Source organism: Capricornis sumatraensis, chromosome 3, assembly GCF_032405125.1.
Source record: "Capricornis sumatraensis isolate serow.1 chromosome 3, serow.2, whole genome shotgun sequence".
Classification (NCBI taxonomy): Eukaryota; Metazoa; Chordata; class Mammalia; order Artiodactyla; family Bovidae; genus Capricornis; species Capricornis sumatraensis.
In genome coordinates, this window is record NC_091071.1 from 23,412,147 (window position 1) to 23,437,816 (window position 25,670).

Below are 25,670 nucleotides of genomic sequence, written 5' to 3' on the forward strand. Positions count from 1 at the left end.
TTTGAAAATGCAAGTACCAAGAGGGCCAAATAAAATGAGTCTGCAGGCTCAATTTCACTTGTCAGGTTGCAATCTTTTTTAGTTCATCATAATCTTGTTGAAAATATTTCTCAAAATTGTTGGCCTACTTTCTTCCTTCCTTGTCCACATAAGAACTGTATAATAAATACAACTGAAAATCTTTCTGATGACTGAAGATCTTGTGGCCCCTCTTGAGTTTTCACTCTGAAATACATCAGTTCTAATTTCAGAGGATTTGGCCAAGGGAACCAACCCAAGTATATTCCTGAAAGCTAGCAGTATTTTTAAATATTAAATTCCTGTTAAAGTCATTTTTATTATAAAATTTTTCAGATATAGAAAATATATAGTTAATAACATAATTAACAGTCATATATTCTTAAAGAACCTTAAAGAATAAATTATTTATATAGTCAAAACCCCATTGTACCCCTTCCAAATCAAATTTCCTCTCCTCTCCCCTAGAAGGAATCACTATCCTGAATTAGTTTACCTTTCTCACATATTGGGCTTCCCTGATAGCTCAGTTGGTAAAAGAATCCACTTGCAATGCAGGAGACCCTGGTTCGATTCCTGGATCAGATCTGCTGGAGAAGGGACAGGCTACCCACTCCAGTATCCTGGCCTAGAGAATTCCATGGACTGTATAGTCCATGGGGTCACAAAGAGTCAGACACGACTGAGTGCTACTTTATGCTTAACATAATATTGCTTAGCCAGTTAAAATTTATATATATATGAGGTATTATATCCTTCCACTTGCCTTTTTTGCTCATACTTGTACAATTCATCCATATCCTGTAGCTGTGGTTCATATATTCTAACTACTGCAATTCAGTCCACTGCATGAAGCTATCCCAACATACTTGTCTATTCTCCTACTGATGGATGTTGAATTTTTTCCCCTTCCCTCTCTTTTTTACTTATGCAAAAACTTCTGCCTATTTTGTAAAAATAATTTTATTTATGTATTTATGGTGTGCTGGGTCTTTGTTGCTGTGTGGGCTTTTCTCTAGACTGGCAAATGGGGGCTACTCTCTAGTTGTGGTTCCCGAGCTTCTCATCTCGTGGCTTCTCTTGTTCTGGAGCACTGGCTCCAGGGCGCACAGTCTTCAATAGTTGCAGCCTGTGGGCTCAGTAGTTTTAGCTCCCAGGCTCTTGAGCATGGCTCAGTAGTTCTGGTGCACAGGCTTAGTTGCTCTACTGCATGTAGGATCTTCCTGGACCAGGGATCAAACCTGTATCTCCTGCATTGGCAGGTGGACTCTATCACTGAGCCACCAGGGAAGCCCCAGCCTATCTCCTTACTGTTAACTTCTATATCTAAAAGAAATTCAGGGATCTTGGGCAAGATGGCACAGTGGGAAGACTCTGAGCTCACCTCTACAGGCACACCAAAATTGAAACTATTGATGAGAAAGCCTGGAATATAACAGAAAAGATCTCCTACAACTAAATATATAAGGAAGGAACACAATGAAATGGGTAGGAGGGGTGGAGCTGTGGTATAGTCAAGATCCATACCCCTAAGTGGATGACCCGCAAACAGAAGAATAATTACAAGTGCAGAAGTTCTCAAGAAGCAATAGCTACAAGCTCCACATCAGGTTCCTCAGGTTGGGAGTCTGGCACAAGGAAGAAAAGCTGCTAGAATGATTGGCTTTGAAAGTCAGAGAGGCTTACTTTTTAGAGATCCAGAGAATGGTGGGATATAGAGACTGTTCTTAAAGGGTACATACAGACTTTCACATGGGCAGAAGCATTTATGTGAAGGAGCCTAGGTAGACCCACATGCTGATCTTTAAGAGTCTTCTGGAGGGACAAGAGGCAACTGGAGCTCATCCTGGAGTCATAGAAACTGATGGAAAGTGTTTTGGGGAGCTCATTTCACCATGTGGACCTATTGGTGGCAAGCATCACTTTGGAATTCTTCCTTTAGCTTATTAGACATCAACCAGACATCACCAACCTGTCTGGGATGTCTCAGGCCAAGTAGCTAGCTGAGCAGAGACACACCCCACCAACCACCAAACAAGCTGCCTTAAGATTCCCTGAACCCACAGCCATCTCAGGACATGGTTCTATCCACAAAAGGGCCAGGAACTTGCCCCACACACCACACACACCACACACACTAGCCCCAGGACTTCCAACACCCTGTGGCCTACCTTGAAGGGACATTTGGACTTAGCTCTGCCTACCAGTGTGGCAACACTAGCCTCAGGACCACTACACTACAGCCCTGAAGCCTGCCATGGCAGGACCCAACCCACCTACCATCAGGCTGGTACCACGTGCAGAATCCCTAGGCTACCACCACCAAGCCAGTATCAGCTCTGAGACATGTTAGGACCTTTAGAGCCAGCTGCCCCAGGATCAGGCCTCATCTACCAGCAGCCAACACAAGCTTTGGGACACCCTGTGCCCTGTAGCCAGCTGTGTCAGGAATCAGCTGCCCCTATCAACAGGTAGATGCTAGACTGGGGAACCATGACTCTGCGAACACCCACCCTAGAACCTGGCTTTAGCCACCAGTGAGCCAGCATTAGCCCTCCAGCCCCTCATGATTTTATAGCCAGCTGTCTCGTGACCCAGTCCCACCAATCAGCAGTTGGCAGTATCAGAACAAGTCAGGGCCAAACTAGCAGTTAGACATTGGGCCAGCCATGCCTACCAGACTGCCCACAGCAGTCAGCCCACCATAACTGAAGGACCCATGCAGTGCACCTAGTGGGTACCCCTTGAGCATATAGTTCTGATGACCAGATAAGAGTATGGTGGCAGGATGCACAGAATGTTTCCTACAAAAGACCATTTTTCCAAGGTCGGGAAATGAAATCAATCTACCAGATATATAGACATAAAAATGGCAAATTAGGCAAAATTAGGTGATAGGGCAACATGTTCCAAATGAAGGAATAAGATAAAACCCTAGAAGAAAAACTAAGTGAAATAGAAATAGGCATTTACCCAATAAAGAGGTCAAGGTAATAAACATAAACATGATCAAAGAACATGGGAAAAAAGTGGATAAACAGACTGAAAAGTTAGACATTTTTAACAAAGAGAAAATATAAAGAAAGAGTTAGAAAATATAAAGAAAACCAAATAGAGATGAAGAGTATAATAACTGAAATAAAAGACACAGTAAGTAAATCACTGAAGGTGAACAGAAAAAAGAAGAATAAAAAGAAATCCAGGAGACATTCAGGAAAACAACAAGCACACTAACATTCACAAAAAAAGGGTCCTAGTAGAAGAGAGAGAGAGAGAAAGGGGCAGAGAACATATCTGAAGACATAATAGCTGAAAATTCCTCTAGCATGGGCAAGGAACCAGACGTACAGGTCCAGAAAGCACAGAGTCCCAAATAGGATCAACCCAAGGAGGCCACAAAGAGACACACTGCAATGAAAATGGCAAAAATTAAAGATAAAGAGAGAATATTAAAAGCAGCAAGGGAAAACTAGCAAATTACCTACAAGGAAACTCCCATCAGACTATCAGCTGACTTTTCAGCAGAAACTCTGCAGGCCAGAAAGGAGTGGCATAATAATACGTTAGTATTTTGAGGGATGAACGGGAAAAACCTACAGCCAAGAATATTCTACCTGGAAAGATTTTCATTCAGATTTGATGGAAAGATCAAAAATTTTATAAAGAAGCAAAGCTAAAAGGGTTCAGCACCACCCAAAACAGTTTAGAAGATGTTAAGAGAACTTCTCTAAGTGAAAAATAAGCCCACAACGAGAAACATAAAAATTACAAAAGCTAGAAAGCTCACTGGTAAAGGCAAATATATAGTAAAGGTAGTAAATCAATTATATACAAAGCTAGTAGGAAGGTTAAAAGACAAAAGGAATAAACTCATCTATATTTGCAATAAGTACATAGTTCAGTTCAGTCGCACAGTCATGTCCGACTCTTTGCGACCCCATGAATCGCAGCACGCCAGGCCTCCCTGTCCATCACCAACTCCCGGAGTTCACTCAGACTCACGTCCATCGAGTCAGTGATACCATCCAGCCATTTCATCCTGGGTCGTCCCCTTCTCCTCCTGCCCACAATCCCTCCCAGCATCAAAGTCTTTTCCAATGAGTCAACTCTTCGCATGAGGTGGCCAAAGTACTGGAGTTTCAGCTTCAGCATCATTCCTTCCAATAAAATCCCAGGGCTGATCTCCTTCAGAATGGACTGGTTGGATCACCTTGCAGTCCAAGGGACTCTCAAGAGTCTTCTCCAACACCACATTTCAAAAGCATCAATTCCTCGGTGCTCAGCCTTCTTCACAGTCCAACTCTCACATCCATACATGACTACTGGAAAACACATAGCCTTGACTAGACGGACCTTAGTCGGCAAAGTAATGTCTCTGCTTTTCAATATGCTATCTAGGTTGGTCATAGCTTTCCTTCCAAGGAGTAAGCGTCTTTTAATTTCATGGCTGCAGTCACCATCTGCAGTGATTTTAGAGCCCCCAAAAATAAAGTCTGACACTGTTTCCCCATCTATTTCCCATGAAGGGATGGGACCAGAGGCCATGATCTTCGTTTTCTGAATGCTGAGCTTTAAGCCAACTTTTTCACTCTCCTCTTTCACTTTCATCAAGAGGCTTTTGAGTTCCTCTTCACTTTCTGCCTTAAGGGTGGTGTCACCTGCATATCTGAGGTTATTGATATTTCTCCTGGCAATCTTGATTCCAGCTTGTGTTTCTTCCAATCCAGCGTTTCCCATGATGTACTCTGCATATAAGTTAAATAAGCAGGGTGACAGTATACAGCCCTATTTGGAACCAGTCTGTTGTTCCATGTCCAGTTCTAACTGTTGCTTCCTGACATGCATACAGATTTCTCAAGAGGCAGGTCAGGTGGTCTGGTATTCCCATCTCTTTCAGAATTTTCCACAGCATATTGTGATCCACACAGTCAAAGGCTTTGGCATAGTCAATAAAGCAGAAATAGATGTTTTTCTGGAACTCTCTCGCTTTTTCGATGATACAGCGGATGTTGGCAATTTGATCTGTGGCTCCTCTGCTTTTTCTAAAACCAGCTTGAACATCTGGAAGTTCACGGTTCGTGTTCTGTTGAAGCCTGGCTTGGAGAATTTTGAGCATTACTTTACTAGCATGTGAGATGAGTGCAATTGTGCGGTAGTTTGAGCATTCTTTGGCATTGCCTTTCTTTGGGATTGGAATGAAAACTGACCTTTCCAGTCCTGTGGCCACTGCTGAGTTTTCCAAATTTTCTGGCATATTGAGTGCAGCACTTTCACAGCATCATCTTTCAGGATTTGAAACAGCTCAACTGGAATTCCATCACCTCCACTACCTTTGTTCATAGTGATGCTTTCTAAGACCCACTTGACTTCACATTCCAGGATGTCTGGCTCTAGATGAGTGATCACACCATCGTGATTATCTGGGTCTTGAAGATCTTTTTTGTACAGTTCGTCTGTGTATTCTTGCCACCTCTTCTTAATATCTTCTGCTTCTGTTAGGTCCATACCATTTCTGTCCTTTATCGAGCCCATCTTTGCATGAAGTGTTCCCTTGGTATCTCTAATTTTCTTGAAGAGATCTCTAGTCTTTCCCATTCTGTTCCTCTATTTCTTTGCATTGATTGCTGAAGAAGGCTTTCTTATCTCTTCTTGCTATTCTTTGGAATTCTGCCTTCAGATGCTTATATCTTTCCTTTTCTCCTTTGCTTTTCACTTCTCTTCTTTTCACAGCTATTTGTAAGGCCTCCTCAGACAGCCATTTTGCTTTTTTTGCATTTCTTTTCCATGGGGATGGGCTTGATCCCTGTCTCCTGTACAATGTCATGAACCTCATTCCATAGTTCATCAGGTACTCTATCTAACAGATCTAGGCCCTTAAATCTATTTCTCACTTCCACTGTATAATCATAAGGGATTTGATTTAGGTCATACCTGAATGGTCTAGCGGTTTTCCCTACTTTCTTCAATTTAAGTCTGAATTTGGTAATAAGGAGTTCATGATCTGAGCCACAGTCAGCTCCTGGTCTTGTTTTTGTTGACTGTATAGTTTCTCCATCTTTGGCTGCAAAGAATATAATCAATCTGATTTCGGTGTTGACCATCTGGTGATGTCCACGTGTAGAGTCTTCTCTTGTGTTGTTGGAAGAGGGTGTTTGCTATGACTAGTGCATTTTCTTGGCAAAACTCTATTAGTCTTTGCCCTGCTTCATTCTGTATTCCAAGGCCAAATTTGCCTGTTACTCCAGGTGTTTCTTGACTTCCTACTTTTGCATTCCAGTCCCCTATAATGAAAAGGATATCTTTTTTGGGTGTTAGTTCTAAAAGGTCTTGTAGGTCTTCATAGAACTGTTCAACTTCAGCTTCTTCAGTGTTACTGGTTGGGGCATAGACTTGGATTACCGTGATATTGAATGGTTTGCCTTGGAGACGAACAGAGATCATTCTGTCGTTTTTGAGATTGCATCCAAGTACTGCATTTCAGACTCTTTTGTTGACCATGATGGCTACTCCATTTCTTCTGAGGGATTCCTGCCCGCAGTAGTAGATATAATGGTCATCTGAGTTAAATTCACCCATTCCAGTCCATTTGAGTTCATTGATTCCTAGAATGTCGATGTTCACTCTTGCCATCTCCTGTTTGACCACTTCCAATTTGCCTTGATTCATGGACCTGACATTCCAGGTTCCTATGCAATATTGCTCTTTACAGCATCAGACCCTGCTTCTATCACCAGTCACATCCACAGCTGGGTATTGTTTTTGCTTTGGCTCCATCCCTTCATTCTTTCTAGAGTTATTTCTCCACTGATCTCCTGTAGCATATTGGGCACCTACTGACCTGGGGAGTTCCTCTTTCAGTATCCTACCATTTTGCCTTTTCATACTGTTCATGGGGTTCTCTAAGGCAAGAATACTGAAGTGGTTTTCCATTCCCTTCTCCAGTGGACCACATTCTGTCAGACCTCTCCACCATGACCCGCCCATCTTGGGTTGCCCCACGGGCATGGCTTAGTTTCAGTGAGTTAGACAAGGCTGTGGTCCTAGTGTGATTAGATTGACTAGTTTTCTGTGAGTATGGTTTCAACGTGTCTGCCCTCTGATGCCCTCTTGCAAACCCTAACATCTTACTTGGGTTTCTTTTACCTTGGGAGTGGGCTATCTCTTCAGGGATATACAAAACAAAAGTTGTAAAATATAATGTCAAAAACAGTAATCATCAGGGAGGGAAGTAAAAGTGCAGGATTATTAAATGCATCTGAAATTAAAAGATCAGCAATTAAAAAAATTAATTTATTTTAATTGGAGGCTAATTACTTTACAATATTGTAGTGGTTTTTGCCATATATTGACATGAATCAGCCATGAGTGTACACGTGTTCTCCATCCTGAAACCCCCTCCCACCTCCTTCCCCACCCCATCCCTCAGGGTCATCCCAGTGCACCAGCCCTGAGAACCCTGTCTCATGTATCAAACCTGGACTGGCGATCTATTCCACAAATGATTATATACATGTTTTAATGCTATCCTCTCAAATCATCCCACCTTCGCCTTTTCCCACAGAGTCCAAAAGTCTGTTCTTTATATCTGTGTCTGTTTTGCCATCTTGTATACAGGGTCATCGTTACCATCTTTCTAAATTCCATATATATGCATTAATATACTGTATTGGTGTTTTTCTTTCTGCCTTACTGCACTCTGTATAATAGGCTTCAGTTTAATCCACCTCATTAGAACTGATGCAAATACATTCTTTTTAATAGCTGAGTAATATTCCATTGTGTATATGTATCACAGCTTTCTTATCCATTCATCTGGTGGTATACATCTAGGTTGCTTCCATGTCCTGGCTACTATAAACAGTGCTGTGATGAACATTGGGGTACACGTGGCTCTTTTAATTCTGGTTTCCTCAGTGTGTATGCCCAGCAGTGGGATTGCTGGGTCATATGGCAGATCTATTTCCAGTTTTTTAAGGAATCTCCACACTGTTCTCCATAGTGGCTGTACTAGTTTGCATTCCCACCAACAGTGTAAGAAGGTTCCCTTTTCTCTGCACCCCCTCCAGCGTTTATTGTTTGTAGACTTTTGGATAGCAGCCATTCTGACTGGTGTGAAATGGTACCTCATTGTGGTTTTGATTTGCATTTCTCTGATAATGAGTGATGTTGAGCATCTTTCCATGTGTTTGTTAGCCATCTGTATGTCTTCTTTGGAGAAAGGTCTATTTAGTTCTTTGGCCCATTTTTTTATTGGGTCGTTTATTTTTCTGGAATTGAGCTGCAGGAGCTGCTTGTATATTTTTGAGATTAATTCTTGGTCAGTTGCGTTGTTTGCTATTATTTTCTCCCATTCTGAAGGTTGTCTTTTCACCTTGCTTATAGTTTCGTTCATTGTACAAAAGCTTTTAAGTTTAATTAGGTCCCATTTGTTTATTTTTGCTTTTATTTCCATTACTCTGGGGGGTGGGGGGGGTGGGTCATAGAGGATCCTGCTGTGGTTTATGTCGGAGAGTGTTTTGCCTGTGCTTTCCTCTAGGAGTTTTACAGTTTCTGGTCTTAAATTTAGATCTTTAATCCAAAGATCAGCAATTTAAAATAATCATGTGTGTGTACACACACACACAGATATGTGTGTGTATATATATATATATATATATATACACACACACATATTTATGGCTATACATAAACCTATATTGCACATATATATATATATTTATATACACATATGATATTTTTTTAATACCCAGAGATAAATGAAAACAAATACACAAAGATCCAAAATCTATGGGAGGCAGCAAAAGCAGCTGTAAGAGGGAAGTTTATAGTGATACAAGCTTACCCCAGGAAATAATAATAATATCAAACAACCTAATCTTATACCTAAAGGAAAGAATTAGAAAAAGAACAAACAAACCCCAAAGTTAGTGGAAGGAAAGAGATAATAAAGATCAGAGCAGGTGTTTCCCTGATGGTTCAGTGGTTAAGGATCTGCCTGCCAGTGTAGAGGACACAGGTCTGATTTCTGCTCTGAGGAGATCCCATATGCAGTGTAGCAACTAAGCTCATGTGCCACAACTACTGAGTCAGCACTCTAGAGCCTGTGAGTCACAACTACTGAGCCCATGAGCTGCAACCACAGGAGCCCATGTGCCTAGAGCCCATACTCTGCAACAAGAGAAGCCACCACTGAGAAGCCTGCACACAGCAACTAGAGAGCCCATGCACAGTGATTAGAGAGTAGTCCCTGCTTCCCAAACCTAGAGAAAGCCCATGGGCAGCAACAAAGACCCAGCATGGCCAAAAATAAATAAATAAATCTGAAAAAATCTCAAGAGAGCAGAAATTTTAAAAAAATAGAAAAGTCAATGAAACCAACAGATTTATTTTTTGAAGAAAAACAAAATTGATAAATCTTTAGCTAGACTCATGAGGAGAAAAAGAGAAGGCCCAAATCAAAAAAAAATCAGCAATTAACAAGGAAGAGTTACAGTCAGTTATAAGTTACAGAGTTATAAGTGATTACTAAGAATGACTATATGCCAATAAAATGGACAACAGAAAAAAAATGGGGAAAATCTTAGAAATGTACAATATGCCAAGACCGAACCAGGAAAAAAATAGAAAATATGAACAGTTCAATTACCAGCAATGAAATTGAATCATAATTTAAAAATTCCCAATAAACAAAAGTCTAAGACCAGAGGGCTTCACAGGTGAATTCTACCAAACATTTAGAGAAGAGTTAACACCTATCTTTCTCAAGCTATTCCAAAAAATTTTGGAGGAAGGAACACTTCCTAACTCATTCTATGAGGCCCCTCGCATCACCTTGATCCAAAACCAAACAAAGACATAACAACAACAAAAAAAATTACAGGCCTGTATCACTGATGAACATAGATGCAAAAATCCTCCACAAATTATTAGCAAACAAAATCCAATGATACACTAGAAGGGTAATACACCATGATCAAGTGGGATTTATCAATATCTGCAAATCAATGTGATACCCTACATTAACAAATTGAAAAATTAAAAACCAAAGGACCATCTCAATAGATGTAGAAAGAGCTTTTGACAAAATTCAACATCCACTTATGATAAAAGCTTCCCAGAAAGTGGGCACAGAGGCAATATCCCTCAAAATAATAAACACCATATATGACAAAATAACATTCAATGGTGAAAAGCTGAAAGCATTACCTCTATGCTTGTGATGAGGAACAAGACAAGGATGCCCATTCTCTCAACATAGTTTTGGCAGTCCTAGCCACAGCAATCAGAGAAGAAAAATAAAAGGAATCCAAAATTTTAAAGGAAGAAGTAGAACTGTCACTGTCTGAAGATGGCATGATACGATACATAAAAAATTCCAAAGATCCCACCAGAAAACTACTAGAGCTTATCAATAAATTCAGTAGAGCTGCAGGATACAAAATCAATATATAGAAACCTGCTGCATTTGTCTCTACTAACAACAAACTATCAGACAGAGAAATCAACTAAATAATTCTATTCATCATCATGTCAAAAAAATAAAATATCTCAAAATAAACCTACTAAGGAGGTAGACTTCCCTGGTGGCTCAGACAGTTAAGCGTCTGTCTACAATGTGGGAGACCTGGGTTCAATCCCTGGGTCGGGAAGATCCCCTGGAGAAGGAAATGGCAATCCACTCCAGTACTATTGCCTGGAAAATCCCATCGACAGAGGAGCCTAGTAGGCAGGCTACAGTCCATGGGGTCGCAAAGAGTCGGACATGACTGAGCAATTTTACTTTACTTTCAAGGAGGTAGAAGATATCTTGGACAGGAAGAATTAATATTGTTAAAATTATAATACTACTTAAGGCAATCTACAAATACAATGCAATCCCTGTCAAAATACTGATGGCATTGCTCACAGAACTAGGACAAATATTTAAAAATTTGTATAGAAACACAAAAGACTCTGAATAGCCAAAATGTCTTTAGAAAGAACAGAGCTGGCAGTAGCATACTCCCTGACTCCAGACTATACTACAAAGTTATGCTTATCATAACAGCATCATACATCACTCATGAAGATAAACTTAAAATAGATTAAAGAACTAAATGAAAGACTGAAAGCCATAATACTCCTAGAAAACACAGATAGAACATTCTGACATAAACTGTGGCAATTTTTCTTGACTTGTCTTCTAAGACAAAGGAAACAAAAGCAAAACTAAACAAAATTGGGCCTAATTAAACTTAAAAGCTTTTTTACAAGAAATGAAACCACTGACAAAATGAAAAAACAACCTACTGAGTGGGAGAAAATATTTGTAAATAATATGACTGATAAGAGGTTAATATCCAAAAATATATAGAGAGTTCATACAATTAAATATCAATAAAAACAACCTGATTAAAAAATGGGCAGAAGACCCAAATAGAAGTTTTTCTGAAGAAGACATACACATGGCCACCATCACATGAAAAGACACTCAGCATCAGTAATCATCAGTAATCCCTGGCAGCTCACAAGGTACAGAATTTGCCTGCAATGCAGGAGACACAGGATTGATCCCTGGGTCAGGAAGATCCCCTGGAGAAGGAAATGGGTACCCACTCTAGTATTCTTGCCTAGAGAACTCCATGGACAGATGAGCTTGGCAGTCTACAGTCCACAGGGTTGCAAAGAGTCAGACGTGACTAACTGACTAACACTTAGCCTAATCATCAGAAATATGCAAATCAAAACCGTAATGAGATATTACTTCACACCTGTCAGACGGCTATCATCACAAAGAAGATAAGTAATAAATATTGGGGACAACATGGAGGAAAGGGAAAAGTTGGTAGGAACATATCCTGGTATAGCCACTATGGAAAACCTATGGAGGTTCCTCGAAAGCTAAAAATGGAACTACCATCAGTTCAGTTCAGTTACACAGTCGTGTCCAACTCTTTGCAACCCCATGGACTGCAGCACGCCAGGCTTCTCTGTCCTTCACCATCTCCTGGAGCTTGCTCAAACTCATGTCCACTGAGTCAGTGATGCCATCCAGCCATCTCATCCTCTGTTGTCCCCTTCTCTGCCTCCCTTCAATCCTTCCAAGCCTCGGGGTCTCTTCCAATGAGTCAGTTCTTCATATCAGGTGGCCAAAGTATTGGAGTTTCAGCTTTAGTATCAGTCCTTCCAATGAATATTCAGGACTGATTTCCTGAATCAGTCCAAGGGACTCTCAAGAGTCTTCTCCAACACCACAGTTTAAAAGCATCAATTTTTCAGTGCTCAGCTCTCTCTATAGTCCAACTCTCACATCCATACATGACTACTAGAAAAATCATAGCTTTGACTAGACAAACTTTATGTCAGCAAAGTAATGTTCCTGCTGTCTAGGTTGGTCATAGCTTTTTTTCCAAGGAGCAAGTGTCTTTTAATTTCATGGCTGCACTCACCATCTGCAGTGAATTTGGAGCCCAGCAAAATAAAATCTGTCACTGTTTCCATTGTTTCCCCAACTATTTGCAAGAAATGATGAGACTGGATGCCGTATTAGTTTTCTGAATGTTGACTTTTAAGCCAAATTTTTCACTCTTCTCTTTCACTTCATCAAGAGGCTCTTTAGTTCCTCTTCTCTTTCTGCCACAAGGGTGGTGTCATCTGCATATCTGAGGTTATTGACATTTCTCTCAGCAATCTTGATTCCAGCTTGTGCTTCATCCAGCCTGGCATTTCTCATGATGTACTCTGCATATAAGTTAAATAAACAGGGTGACAATATACAGCCTCTTTTCCCAATTAGGAACCAGTCTGCTGTTCTATATCTGGTTCTAACTGTTGCTTCTTGACCTGCATACCAGTTTCTCAGGAGGCAGGTAAGGTGGTCTGGTATTCCCATCTCTTGAAGAACTTTCCACAGTTTGTTGTGATCCACACAGTCAAAGGCTTTGGCATAGTCAGTAAAGCAGATTTTTTTTGGAACTCCCTTGCTTTTTGGTTTTTTTGATGATTCAGTGTTGGCAATCTGATCTCTGGTTCCTCTGTCTTTTCTAAATCCAGCTTGAATATCTGGAAGTTCACAGTCTGCATACTGTTTAAGCCTGGCTTGGAGAATTGTGAGCATTATTTTGCTAGTGTGTGAGATGAGTGCAATTGTGCAGTAGTTTGAACATTCTTTGGCATTGCCTTTCTTTGGGATTGGAATGAAAACTGATCTTTTCCAGTCCTGTGGCCACTGCTGAGTTTTTCAAATTTGCTGGCATATTGAGTGCAACACTTTCACAGCATCATCTTTCAGGATTTGAAATAGCTCAACTGGAATTCCATCACCTCCACTACCTTTGTTCGTAGTGATGTTTCCTAAGGCCCACTTGACTTCACACTCCAGGATGTCTGGCTCTAGGTTATCTGGGTCAAGAAGATCTTTTCTATATAGTTCTTCTGTGTATTTTTGCCTTATGACCCAGCAATTCTACTTCTGGGTATGTATCTGGGAAAAACAGTAGTTCAAAAAGATAAATGCACCCAATGTTCGTAACATCATTATTTATAAGACAAGATAGGGAAGTAACCTAAGTGTCTATCAACAGATGAATGGATAAAGAAGATGGAATATACACAATGTAATACTACTTGCCATAAAAAGAATGAAATTCTGCCATTTACAACAACATGAATGGACCTGGAGGGTATTGTACTTAGTGAGATAAATCAGACAGAGAAAGATAAATACTCTATGTTATCACTTATATATGGAATCTAAAAAAAAAAAAAGAAATGAATGAATTAAACAAACAGACTCACAGATATAGAGAATGAACTATTGGTTACCAGTGGGGAGGCAGTGGGGCATCAGAGAGGTAGGGGATTAAAAGCACAGACTATGAAGTATAAAATCAGTAAGCTACTTGGATATATTATATAGCACAGGGGTTAGAGTCAATATTTTATAACAATTTTAAACAGAGTATAATCTATAATAATTTTGAATCATTATGTTGAACATCTGAAACTAATATTATAAATCAACAATACCTCAATTTAAAAAATGATTTAAGAAAGAAATTCAAAGAAGATAGGAAAAGAAAGCTCACTACTGGAGGGCTGTGATTAGTCAGATTTAGGAGAATGAATACTATATTTGCCTTTAAAACAAATTAGCAGGCTGGGAAGATGAGGATTTGGCAAGTGAGTAGCAAGACCAGGCAGTGGTACACCTCATTATGAGTCCAGGACTTTTCTCAAACAGGTCATCTTTTGAGAAATATGCTGCTCATTGCCCTTTGAGAAGAAGACCCATTTCAAACCCAAGGTAATACATGGAGATTCCACACTTTAGGTTGGTCCTAAGCTTATGAGGATTTAGGCAGCTAAAGAAAGCAGATGGGAGCTGGAAGGAGCTGTGTTATCTAGAAATTCTGAAGGAATTCAAGGAATTCACCTGAGAGAGAATGTCTGAATGGCTCCACCTCCTACTTATCCTGACATTGATGACCTTTCTTAAGCAATGAGGAATAAATCATGGCTTAACCATTTCTTCAAATGGTTAAGAAATCACTACTTCACCCACATACAAACGTTCAAAGGGCTAAAGTTATATCCATTATACCTGATATTCATTTTGACATGGACTATGCTGTGCTATTATGTGGCCTGGAAAAATATAAAGCATTTTATATTCTAGAAATAATTTATTTTGGAAGCACATTTTTATAATGGTCTGATCTTGTTTTTAGAAAATGAAAGCGCAGTAAGTGATGGGTCCGATTTCCGTGAACAAATGGGTATATTGTTTCAGTACAGTATTTAGTCCTTGTGCATTTCTAGTTGGTGCTTTTTGGGAAATGGGTCATGTGTACCACTTCACTACATAAAGGAGAGCATTCTTAAGTTTTAACCACAGAAGACTTATCCCCCAACCCCCTAGCATGAAAGAAGGCTCTTAAGAGTTGAGGGGAGAAGAAAAGGCTGTGATTTTTTTTTTTTCCTCTTTCTATAACTCACTGCTTGGTAGCATCTTTCCTGAAAGGTTAGACCTTGACCTTCCAGGAAAGATGACCTTGAATCAGGTTAGAGTGTTAAGTGTCAACATGAAGAATTCACACTTGGCAGCATCAACTGTTTTTCAAGTATTACCTAAAAGTCAGCTTATGTACTTCTACAAAGTAGAATATGTAGCTAGGCTTCTTGAGATTTTCAGAATGACAGTACCTTTTAAGGAATTAAGAGGGCTTCCTGAAAGTCATAAAAAAATGAGAAAGCAAAACATGTCTTCCTTATGTAAAGAACCTTAGAAAATATTGTGTTAACATGTAGCTTAATGTCATGAAATGAACAAAATTGGAGAAGGTAGAGGCAGAGCTGTGTTGAGCATTAGTCAACCTTCTTACCTTAATTTTGAAGGATCTCTACTTACTAAATGTTATTCATAGTTCTTACTACAAAAATCATTAACTTATTTTTTAAAGTAGATTTTCTTACTTTGGAGGATCAGGAATAAGTCGACCTTCTTATATTTATGATCTGACAGTGAAAAAAAAATTTTTTTTTAATATACTCAGAGGCTATTTTCAGAGAAAGCAGTGGCACCCCACTCCAGTACTCTTGCCTGGAAAATCCCATGGATGGAGGAGCCTGGTAGGCTGCAGTCCATGCTAAGGGTCAGACACGACTGAGCAACTTTCCTTTCACTTTTCACTTTCATGCATTGGAGAAGGAAATGGCAACCCACTCCAGTGTTCTTGCCTGGAGAATCCCAGGGACGGGGGAGCCTGGTGGTGAGAGAGTCATTTCCTAGGCAGGTTGATAAGAAGTTTAGGGGTCCCCAAGGAGAGAGGGGTCTGGAATTCTCAAGGAGGAAGAAAGGACAAAGTTTTTTTCCTTCTCTACATTCCTTAGGATTATATAACAACAATGTATTATGCCTGAGGACAGTCTCTGGATTAAACCTTCTGGCTAATTTTGTTATCTTAAAATGTAAATTATGGGAGTAGGTCTGGTGAAGTCTTTACAACCTCCAGACATTCTTTGGATTCACTGGAGAGTATATAAACTCATTGCTAACACTAACAAGTGGGTACTCTTTCTACCCACTTCTGATGCCTATGTCAGAAACTTTCTCTATCTCCTTTATACTTTAATAAAAACTTTATTACACAAAAGCTCTAAGTGATCAAGCCTCATCTCTGGCCCCGGATTGAATTTTTCTCCTCCCGCGTCGTGATTCAACAGCCTTTCAGTGGGCTGCCGTCTATGGGGTCGCAGAGTCGGACATGACTGAAGTGACTTAGCAGCAGCAGCATGCTGTGCTATACTTAGTCGCTCAGTCGGGTCCGCCTCTGTACAACCCCATGCACTGTATCCGCCAGGTTCCTCCATCCATGGGGATTCTCCAGGCAAGAAGAATACTGGAGTGGGTTGCCATGCCCTCCTCCTGGGGATCTTCTCAACCCAGGGATCGAACCCAGGTCTCCCGCATCACAGGCGGATTCTTTACCAGCTGAGCTACCAGGGAAGCCCAACATCCGTTACACCTCACAGGAAAAAACACTTAAAGGAATTCATACAAATTAAGAGAGATCATCATGCATTATGGCTAATCATAATGAAAACTCATAGAATTGATGATGTTTTCCTGGTAAAGAAACAGGTTTCTGAGTTTCTGGCTATCCTTAAAACTCCATGGTTTCATACAAAAATACATGAGTCAGTTCCTGTGAGGAGCAGAGTCTGCAACAAACTTCTATTCACAACTGCTTCACTTCCCTGTCATTAACAGATTAAACTTCCTTGACTGCACAATACCAAAAGAGGAAGGTGAAGGCGATCTGGCATATTAAAACAGCAGCAGCCTTCTCCAAAGTCTGACTTTCATTTCTTTCTTTCAACTACTCTAAGAACCACAGCTTCACACTTTAACTGATCATACTATATACATCTGATACACAAGCTTTACCATTACAATACTTGAGGTAACAAGCAGAACTAACAACTCGTATTTAATAGGACCATTTTCAAAACACTTTAATGTTTAAGTGTTTTGAAAACTAATCCTGATACTTCCCTGGTGATACAGTGATTGAGAATCTGCCTCCCAATGCAGGGGAAGCTGATTTAATCCCTGGTCAGGGAACTAAAATCCCACATGCCTAGGGGCAACTGCTGAGCCCCTGCGCTCTAGAGCCTGTGCTCTACAAGAGAGGGTCACATGCTGTAAAAAAACCCTAATCCTGAAAGGGAAATAAGTGATGTCTCCCTTTCCAACACTAGGTGACCCAGAAAAGTCAGGTCCAAAAGATTTCCACAGACAGACTAAGCTGTATTACATACTATTAACAAGTGGGTGTTACAAAGCTTGTGATTCTAGAAAAAATATCAGCCATGTAAGTAAAAAAAAAAAAAAAAAAAAATTAAGCTATTTTCTTTTTGGTTTATATTTCTATTCCTAGGAAGGAACGTATTTAGGAAAAGTGCCTTTTCCCTAAGAGTTTTCCTCCTTTTGGATTTAATGGCTTGAAACCAACGTTTACTCCTCTAAATTATCAATTATCTGCCACTATTGATGCAGGGCTAAATCAGTCCTTATCCTTCTTCACTAGTATCAGGGGTTGATCTGATGCAGTGGGGTCTGCTGGGATTCTACCATGGGTGATATAAGGAATATTCAGTTGTTTAGAGGATCACAAATGAACTGCAGTCACAACTGCCTGTGAAATCAGTTCTTATATTTAGAACTTCTTAAAAGTCTTGAGAAACCTATATGCAGGTCAGGAAGCAACAGTTAGAACTGGACATGGAACAACAGACTGGTTCCAAATAGGAAAAGGAGTATGTCAAGGCTGTATATTGTCACCCTGCTTATTTAACTTATGTGCAGAGTACATCATGAGAAACGCTGGGCTGGAAGAAGCACAAGCTGGAATCAAGACTGCCGAGAGAAATATCAATAACCTCAGATATGCAGATGACACCACCCTTATGGCAGAAAGTGAAGAGGAACTCAAAAGCCTCTTGATGAAAGTGAAAGAGGAGAGTGAAAAAGTTGGCTTAAAGCTCAACATTCAGAAAACTAAGATCATGGCATCTGGTCCCATCACTTCATGGGAAATAGATGGGGAAACAATGGAAACAGTGTCAGACGTTATTTTTTTGAGCTCCAAATTCACTGCAGATGGTGATTGCAGCCGTGAAATTAAAAGACACTTACTCCTTGGAAGAAAAGTTATGACCAACCTAGATAGCATATTGAAAAGTAGAGACATTACTTTGCCAACAAAGGTCCGTCTAGTCAAGGCTATGGTTTTTGTACTGGTCATGTATGGATGTGAGAGTTGGACTGTGAAGAAGGCTGAGTGCCAAAGAATTGATGCTTTTGAAGTGTGGTGTTGGAGAAGACTCTTGAGAGTCCCTTGGACTGCAAGGAGATCCAACCAGTCCATTCTGACAGAGATCAGCCCTGGGATTTCTTTGGAGGGAATGATGCTGAAGCTGAAACTCCAGTACTTTGGCCACTTCATGCAAAGAGTTGACTCACTGGAAAAGACTCTGATGCTGGGAGGGGTTTGGGGGCAGGAGGAGAAGGGGACGACAGAGGATGAGATGGCGGGATGGCATCATTGACTCGATGGACGTGAGTCTGCGTGAACTCCAGGAGTTGGTGATGGACAGGGAGGCCTGGTGTGCTGCAATTCATGGGGTTGCAAAGAGTCAGACACGACTGAGCAACTGAACTGAACTGAAAAGTTTTGTAACTTTTATTCTGAGACTGATAGTTCTTCAAATTCTGCTTTTCACTTCCTTAACCCTCAACTCCCAGAATGAGGAAAGATGAGCGATAAGAAGTGTGCCTGGGAGGAACTGTGACTGGAAATTGGGCTCTTTTCTTCAAGTCATACTTCATTTATAAGCACAGTGCCAGGATAAAACTTGTTATCAAGCACCTACCATGTGCAGCCTGTACTATTAAGAAAAGGCTGATAAATGTCATTGCTAGTACATTTTGGCCTCAAGACATAGTCAGAACTTTCCCCTAAAGCAAGTATCCCAAAGATTGGTTGGTGAGGTAATTTCTCATGTATAATAGAATATTTATTTTCTTACTGTGACTCTCTTAATGTGTTTTAATAGCCCACCAAACGCACGACCCAGATAATCATGATGCTGTGATCACTCACCTAGAGTCAAACATTCTGGAATGTGAAGTCAAGTGGGCCTTAGGAAGCATCACTACAAACAAAGCTAGTGGAGGTGATGGAATTCCAGTAGAGCTATTTCAAATCCTGAAAGATGATGCTGTGAAAGTGCTGCACTCAAAATGCCAGCAAATTTGGAAAACTCAGCAGTGGCCACAGGACTGGAAAAGGTCAGTTTTCATTCTAATCCCAAAGAAAGGCATGCCAAAGAATGCTCAAACTACCGCACAATTGCACTCATCTCACACGCTAGTAAAGTAATGCTCAAAATTCTCCAAGCCAGGTTTCAGCAATACATGAACTGTGAACTTCCTGATGTTCCAGCTGGTTTTAGAAAAGGCAGAGGAACCAGAGATCAGATTGCCAACAACTGCTAGATCATCAAAAAGGCAAGAGCTCCAGAAAAACATCTATTTCTGCTTTATTGACTATGCCAAAGCCTTTGACTGTGTGGATCACAACAAACAATGGAAAATTCTTAAAGAGATGGGAATACCAGACCACCTGACCTGACTCTTCAGAAATCTTTATGCAGGTGAGGAAGCAACAGTTAGATCTGGACATGGAACAACAGACTGGTTCCAAACAGGAAAAGGAGTACGTCAAGGCTGTATATTGTCACCCTGCTTATTTAACTTACATGCAGAGTACATCATGAGAAATGCTGGGCTGGATGAAGTACAAGCTGGAGTCAAGATTGGTGGGAGAAATATCAATAACCTCAGATATGCAGATGACACCACCCTTATGGCAGAAAGTGAAGAACTAAAGAGCCTCTTGATGAAAGTGAAAGAGGATAGTGAAAAAGTTGGCTTAAAGCTCAACATTCAGAAGACTAAGATCCAGTCCCATCACTTCATGGCAAACAGATGGGGGAAAGATTGGAAACAGTGGCTAATTTTATTGTTTTGGGCTCCAAAATCACTGCAGATGGTGATTGCAGCCATGAAATTAAAAGACACTTACTCCTTGGAAGGAAAGTTATGACCAACCTAGATAGCATATTCAAAAGCAGAGACATTACTTTGCCAACAAAGGTCCATATAGTCAAGGCTATGGTTTTTCTAGTAGTCAGGTATGGATGTGAGAGTTGGAATATAAAGAAAGCTGCACATCGAAGAATTGATGCTTTTGGACTGTGGTGTTGGAGAAGACTCTTGAGAGTCCCTTGGACTGCAAGAAGATCCAACCTGTCTATCCTAAAGGAAATCAGTTCTGAATATTCATTGGAAGGACTGACACTGAAGCTGAAACTCCAATACTTTGGCCACCTGATGTGAAGAATTGACTCATTAGAAAAGACCCTGATGCTGGGAAAGATTGAAGGCAGGAGGAGAAGACGTCAGAGGGTGAGATGGTTGGATGGCATCACTGACTCAATGGACATGTGTTTGAGTAAACTCCAGGAGTTGGTGATTGACAAGGTGGCCTGGCATGCTGTGGTCCATGGGGTCACAAAGAGCTGGACATGACTGAACGACTGAAATGAACTGAACTTACCCATGACTTAAAGTGATTTGTATTTTGTAGTTCTACCTTTACATATATTACAGAAAATTTTAACCTGGTATAAAATATAGCAATATAATAGTAAAAATTATGATGTGGAGTCCCCCAAAAAACCAAGTTTGGGAAATGGAGCTCTATGGCACTCTACTGCGGTGTTTGTTCTGGCTAACCTTTTCACTTAGGATGCTTGTTTTGGCTGGCCATGCCAACTTGTAGACACTAGTTTACTCTCAAGCCTTTTTTGGAGCACCTCTTTCTCTGCTTTTATCACATCCGGTTTCACTGTGTCTTTTTCTTCCTTTCTTCCCTTCTTCTGGAGGGCAGGGACTGCATTTTGCTCACTAAAGGAATAAAAATAACAGTAATAGCTATCACCAACTCAATGGACATTAATTTGAGCAAACTTTGGGTGACAGTGAAGGACAGAGAAGCCTGGCATGTTTCACAAAGAATCAGACATGACTTAGTGACTAATCAACAAAAACACTTACTTTGTAATCTGTGCCAGGCTTTCTAGGTACTTTATATACATATATATTAATTCACATAATCATCACTGTTCTATAAGGTAAACACATTATCCTATTTTATAAAAGAGTATCCTGATGCAAAAAGAGGTTAAGTAACTTGAGTACAGCCACAAGGAAAGGAAGAGGTGGAGCCAGATTCAAAATCAAAGTCTGGAGTCAGAGCACCAACTTTTAATCACTAAATAGGCTGATCAATCTAAGTAAATGTGGTTGAATGTTTGCTGATTGCTTTAAAGAACTTAGCCAGTTGTGACAGTGGGAACTAAATTCTATTCCCTTCCTACAAAGAGCAAAAAACCATTCTTTTTGCACCTAGATATGAATTGCAATTACCCTTTTATAAGGTCTCCACCTTATAAATATGTTATCCACCCCTCCTGTGCAACTGTCCTTCCTCAGTAATGATGTTACACATCAGCACCTTTAGAGGAGGCCATGCACTTGGCTGGACTGCTTTAATCTTCTGTTCCCTGTACCAACACTGTTCCTGACACTTCAAAGGGAGCTGACATCACAGAAGAGATACCAGCACTCATTACAGTACTACTACCCTGCAGGTCTTACTCTTCCCTCCCAAGAATCTATCCATCCATCCATCCAATATTTATTCAGTGCCATGTGCCAGGTACATGCAGCTCTAGGCATACAGTGATAAACAAGGAGCCATGGTCTCTGATCTACAGTTTATATCCAAGTGGCAGAGGCAGATGATATACAAGAAAAACAATTTTTCTTGGTGATATGTATTCTCAAAGAATGAAATAATAATATGATATAGATGAGAAGAGGTGGTGATTATTTTGGGTAGTCAGTGAAATTTGAGTTGGGTCTTGAATGGTGTCAAGGAACCTATAAATGGTAAGAGTTCAGGGGAAGAAGATGCAGGAAGAAAGAACAGCAGGGACAAAGGCTATGAAGTGGGAACCAATCTCAGTGTTAACACAATTGAAAGTCTATGGGGGAAGTGAGGTGATAGGTGTATAGAATCCAATACAGGTTGGGAAAGCAGGCCTTGAAAAGCAGTTTGATTTGTAGTCTAAGAGCAAAAGAAGACACCGGTAGGTTTTAGGCAAGTAACAGTATACTGGTCTGACCTGATTTACATTTTTTTAAAACATGCTGTATTTCAAACTATACCGTATTTGTGATTCTACCAACCTTGCAGATGGTGAAGAGTCTTGCTTAATGCTACCTAATTGGCCTGAAAGCTGGGATTAAGAGCCAAAAAAGCTAGATGGTTATTTTTCTAGCTGCAACATTTTCCCTGTTTTCATTTTGGAGTCAGTAATGGGGACTTGAGAGAAGCAGTGATCAATTTCCTTTAAAAAGAAAAGCACTTACCCACTCACTCTTCCACTTGCTATTGAGAATGAAAATACATGCTAAGCACTTGGCATGTCTAAATCTAGTTTGCAGGAGGCCTACGGGAAGATTGGGCTTCCCAGGTGGAGCTACTGCTAAAGAACCTGCCTGCCAATGCAGGAGACAAAAGATGCTGGTTCAATCCCTGGGTGGGGAAGATCCCTTGGAGGAGGGCATGACAACTCACTCCAGTATTCTTGCCTGGAGAATCTGATAGACAGAGGAGCCTGGCAGGCTACAGTTCATGGGTGGCTGAGAGTTTAACATGACTGAAGCCACTTAGCAAGCATGCACGCATGGGAAAATCTGCTAGGACTAGGGGCTTTATCCACTTTACCATTTTCCCCACTCCTGAAACACTTTCTTTCACCTTTGGAAAGACATCAACCACATGAACACTAAGGAGTTAAGAGCAGAGATGAAAATCCCCTTTCCTCAGATGAAATTTATAGAAGAATGACTCTAGTCTCAGGAATGTCAAAGTTTCAAATGTTGCACTCCCAGGAGGCTTTGCCATCTACTGAAGAAAAAGTATTGCAGTACAAACAAGGGACAGAAAGGCAAGGGAAGTTAACTGACTTCCAAACCCCAAGTGGAAGGAGACTCTTTCCATCCATTCTTTCAAGATCTGTCCCTATGTATAAAATTTTAAAAATCGTCACCAATGAATATAATGTAGCCAAATTTCTCTCCCAACTACTTTATGATTTGTGGGGGGAGGGTGACAGGGAAACTCACAGAGAAATCCATTTTTATGTTCACCAAGCACCAGCTGTTGCCTATCCTGTATGCTGCCCTGTCTCCTTAGACCTAGGGGTCCTCCTTTTTGCCAAATGGAAGATTCCAACTCATATAGCTGAAATATTCTTTTATTTTTTGCTTAATTGCTGATTCTCATCCTTTGGCTCTCATCACTTTTAACAGACTGTCTTCTTCACACTAAACCAGTCTTCATACTAGGTTCTTCCTACTCTATTGTAGTTTTCTGTTTGACCTGCATTTCTTCCTTCACTGTGTTTTGGGAGGGGGAGAGAGAATAGGTTGGGACCTTGTCTTATCCATTACATTCCCATGCCTGGCAGAGTTGGAGCTTAAAATACTTTTGTTAGAAGAAAAAAAATTACCCACACAGAATAATTACCAGTAATTTTCATTCTCATCCTGAGATATTTGCATAGGTATTTGGGCCAGGTTTCACAACAGAAGACCCTAAGGCATTTAAAAATACTAATTAACCCTCACAATGATGTTTTCAAGAGTGGCACTGTGCGTATCAACATGAAGAACTGAAGATTTAAGTGTTATTTGGGAAAGCAGTCTTATTACTTCCACGCAATCCACTCCAGTGTTCTTGCCTGGAGAATCCCAGGGACGGCGGAGCCTGGAGGGCTGCCGTCTATGGGGTCGCACAGAGTCGGACAAGACTGAAGCGAAGTGGCAGCAGCAGCAGCAGCAGAGCAGTCTACAGAGCTATTACCTAACCCTCACTCTTAAGTTCTTTTAAGGCCACTTAGGGTTTGCCTATAGGACTGAAATGATATACTATGTTTCCATGAAGCTTTGAACTGTGAAATTGAATATTTCCTGCCATATCAATAAACAAGGATGTAAAAGCCATCAGCAATTTCCGGCCTCCAAATGTGAATGAGGGCTTCCAAAAAGGGACACAACGCCTATGATCTAATAGATCACATGCCCCCCCACTCTCCATGGTGATTGCTGAGGAGTTCTGGGGTTGAGGGGGTGGGGAGGAGGGAATAGTGAAGAAAAAAAAAGAGCAGGATGCTGGCCCCAGACAGCTGAGATGCATATGAGGAAATGACTTCAATAATCTCATATTCTTGCATCTTCCCATACGTAGAAGAGTGCTAAATTCCTTTAACTTGGTATCTGGTTTTCCTTACTTAACAATAATTGATGTTCAGTCTGCCTGCCCACTTTGTTGCAAACTTGTATGTAGCCTGACTCTCTCTTCTGCTTCCTCAGAGAAGTCTCCCGGGCTTGGAGTCCTAACATTCCCACCAAGTAAAACACTCTACTTTCAGGTTGTGAATGTATTTGTGGTCGACAGAAACAAACACATAGAAAAATGAGGTTCTGGTACTTTTTTTTCATAAAAACAATCCTTTGGGGGAATAAGGTCCATTGCACGCAAATGATCAGGGTTCAAAACCAGCTTCCAAAATTATAATTTAAAGCTTTAGCATCTGGAAAAACCTCAGGGAATTGAAGTGTTCTTATAATGTCAAAGCAAACAGATTTTCTGGCCCAGGATAGCAGAATAGAGAATGACTACCTTGATTTCAGGCATTCAAAAATTTTCCACACATGTAAAGAAGAGAGATATAATGCAAACAATGAACTAATTGGAGTTTGAATACTGACTTCACCACATTAGGCAAGATATTAATCTTCCAGAGCCTCAATTTCTTAAAATGGGGTAAAAATAGAACCTTCAAAGAGTTGCTGTAAGGATTATTCATAATTATCCATGTAAATCACTTAGCATTGGGAGTTAACAAAGGCAAAATGTTACCTGAAATAGGAAATAAAGGAGGAACAGTGAGGCCTCTTTTATCTATACTAAACTTTGTCTGCAGAGGAGGGAAAAGAAATGTGTTGTCTGTTGGTGAATTTATTGCTTTGTGGTAGTAATGGATTTTCCTAAAGCTGTTTCCCTCTGATTATTAATAATCCATGTACAGTAAAGAGCTATTGTTCTTCATTATGACTAACCAACCCTGCTGGAGGCATTGCTTATCTTTAGACCACAGCACATACTTCTTACTGGAAATACAATGCAGGTGCCAATATCAAGAGCATGTCCAAGCTTCCCTTCCTATTTTTCTTCCTTTATCTCTTACTCCTTGCTTACCCTTCAGTGCACTTTTCTCCTACGTCTGTTATCCTTCCCTACTTTCTAATGTATTTCCATATCCTATACAGTATCATCTTATCTAAACTGAATAACTTTCAAGATAAACTATGGGCCTCATCTCATTGCCCCACACATACCCCATGGACTGATTTCCTGACTGGGATTCAGTTTTTGGTTACTAGAATCCAAAAAGGGAAGTGTAATGCCACA

The 25,670-nt window shown here is 40.4% G+C and overlaps 1 protein-coding gene across 2 annotated transcripts in view; it reads right to left on the reverse strand.

The window, feature by feature from the left end:
* LYRM1 (LYR motif containing 1) overlaps positions 1-25,670 on the reverse strand; it is a 39,540-nt gene that overhangs the window by 8,965 nt on the left and 4,905 nt on the right. The gene's annotated exons all lie outside the window — the stretch shown is intronic.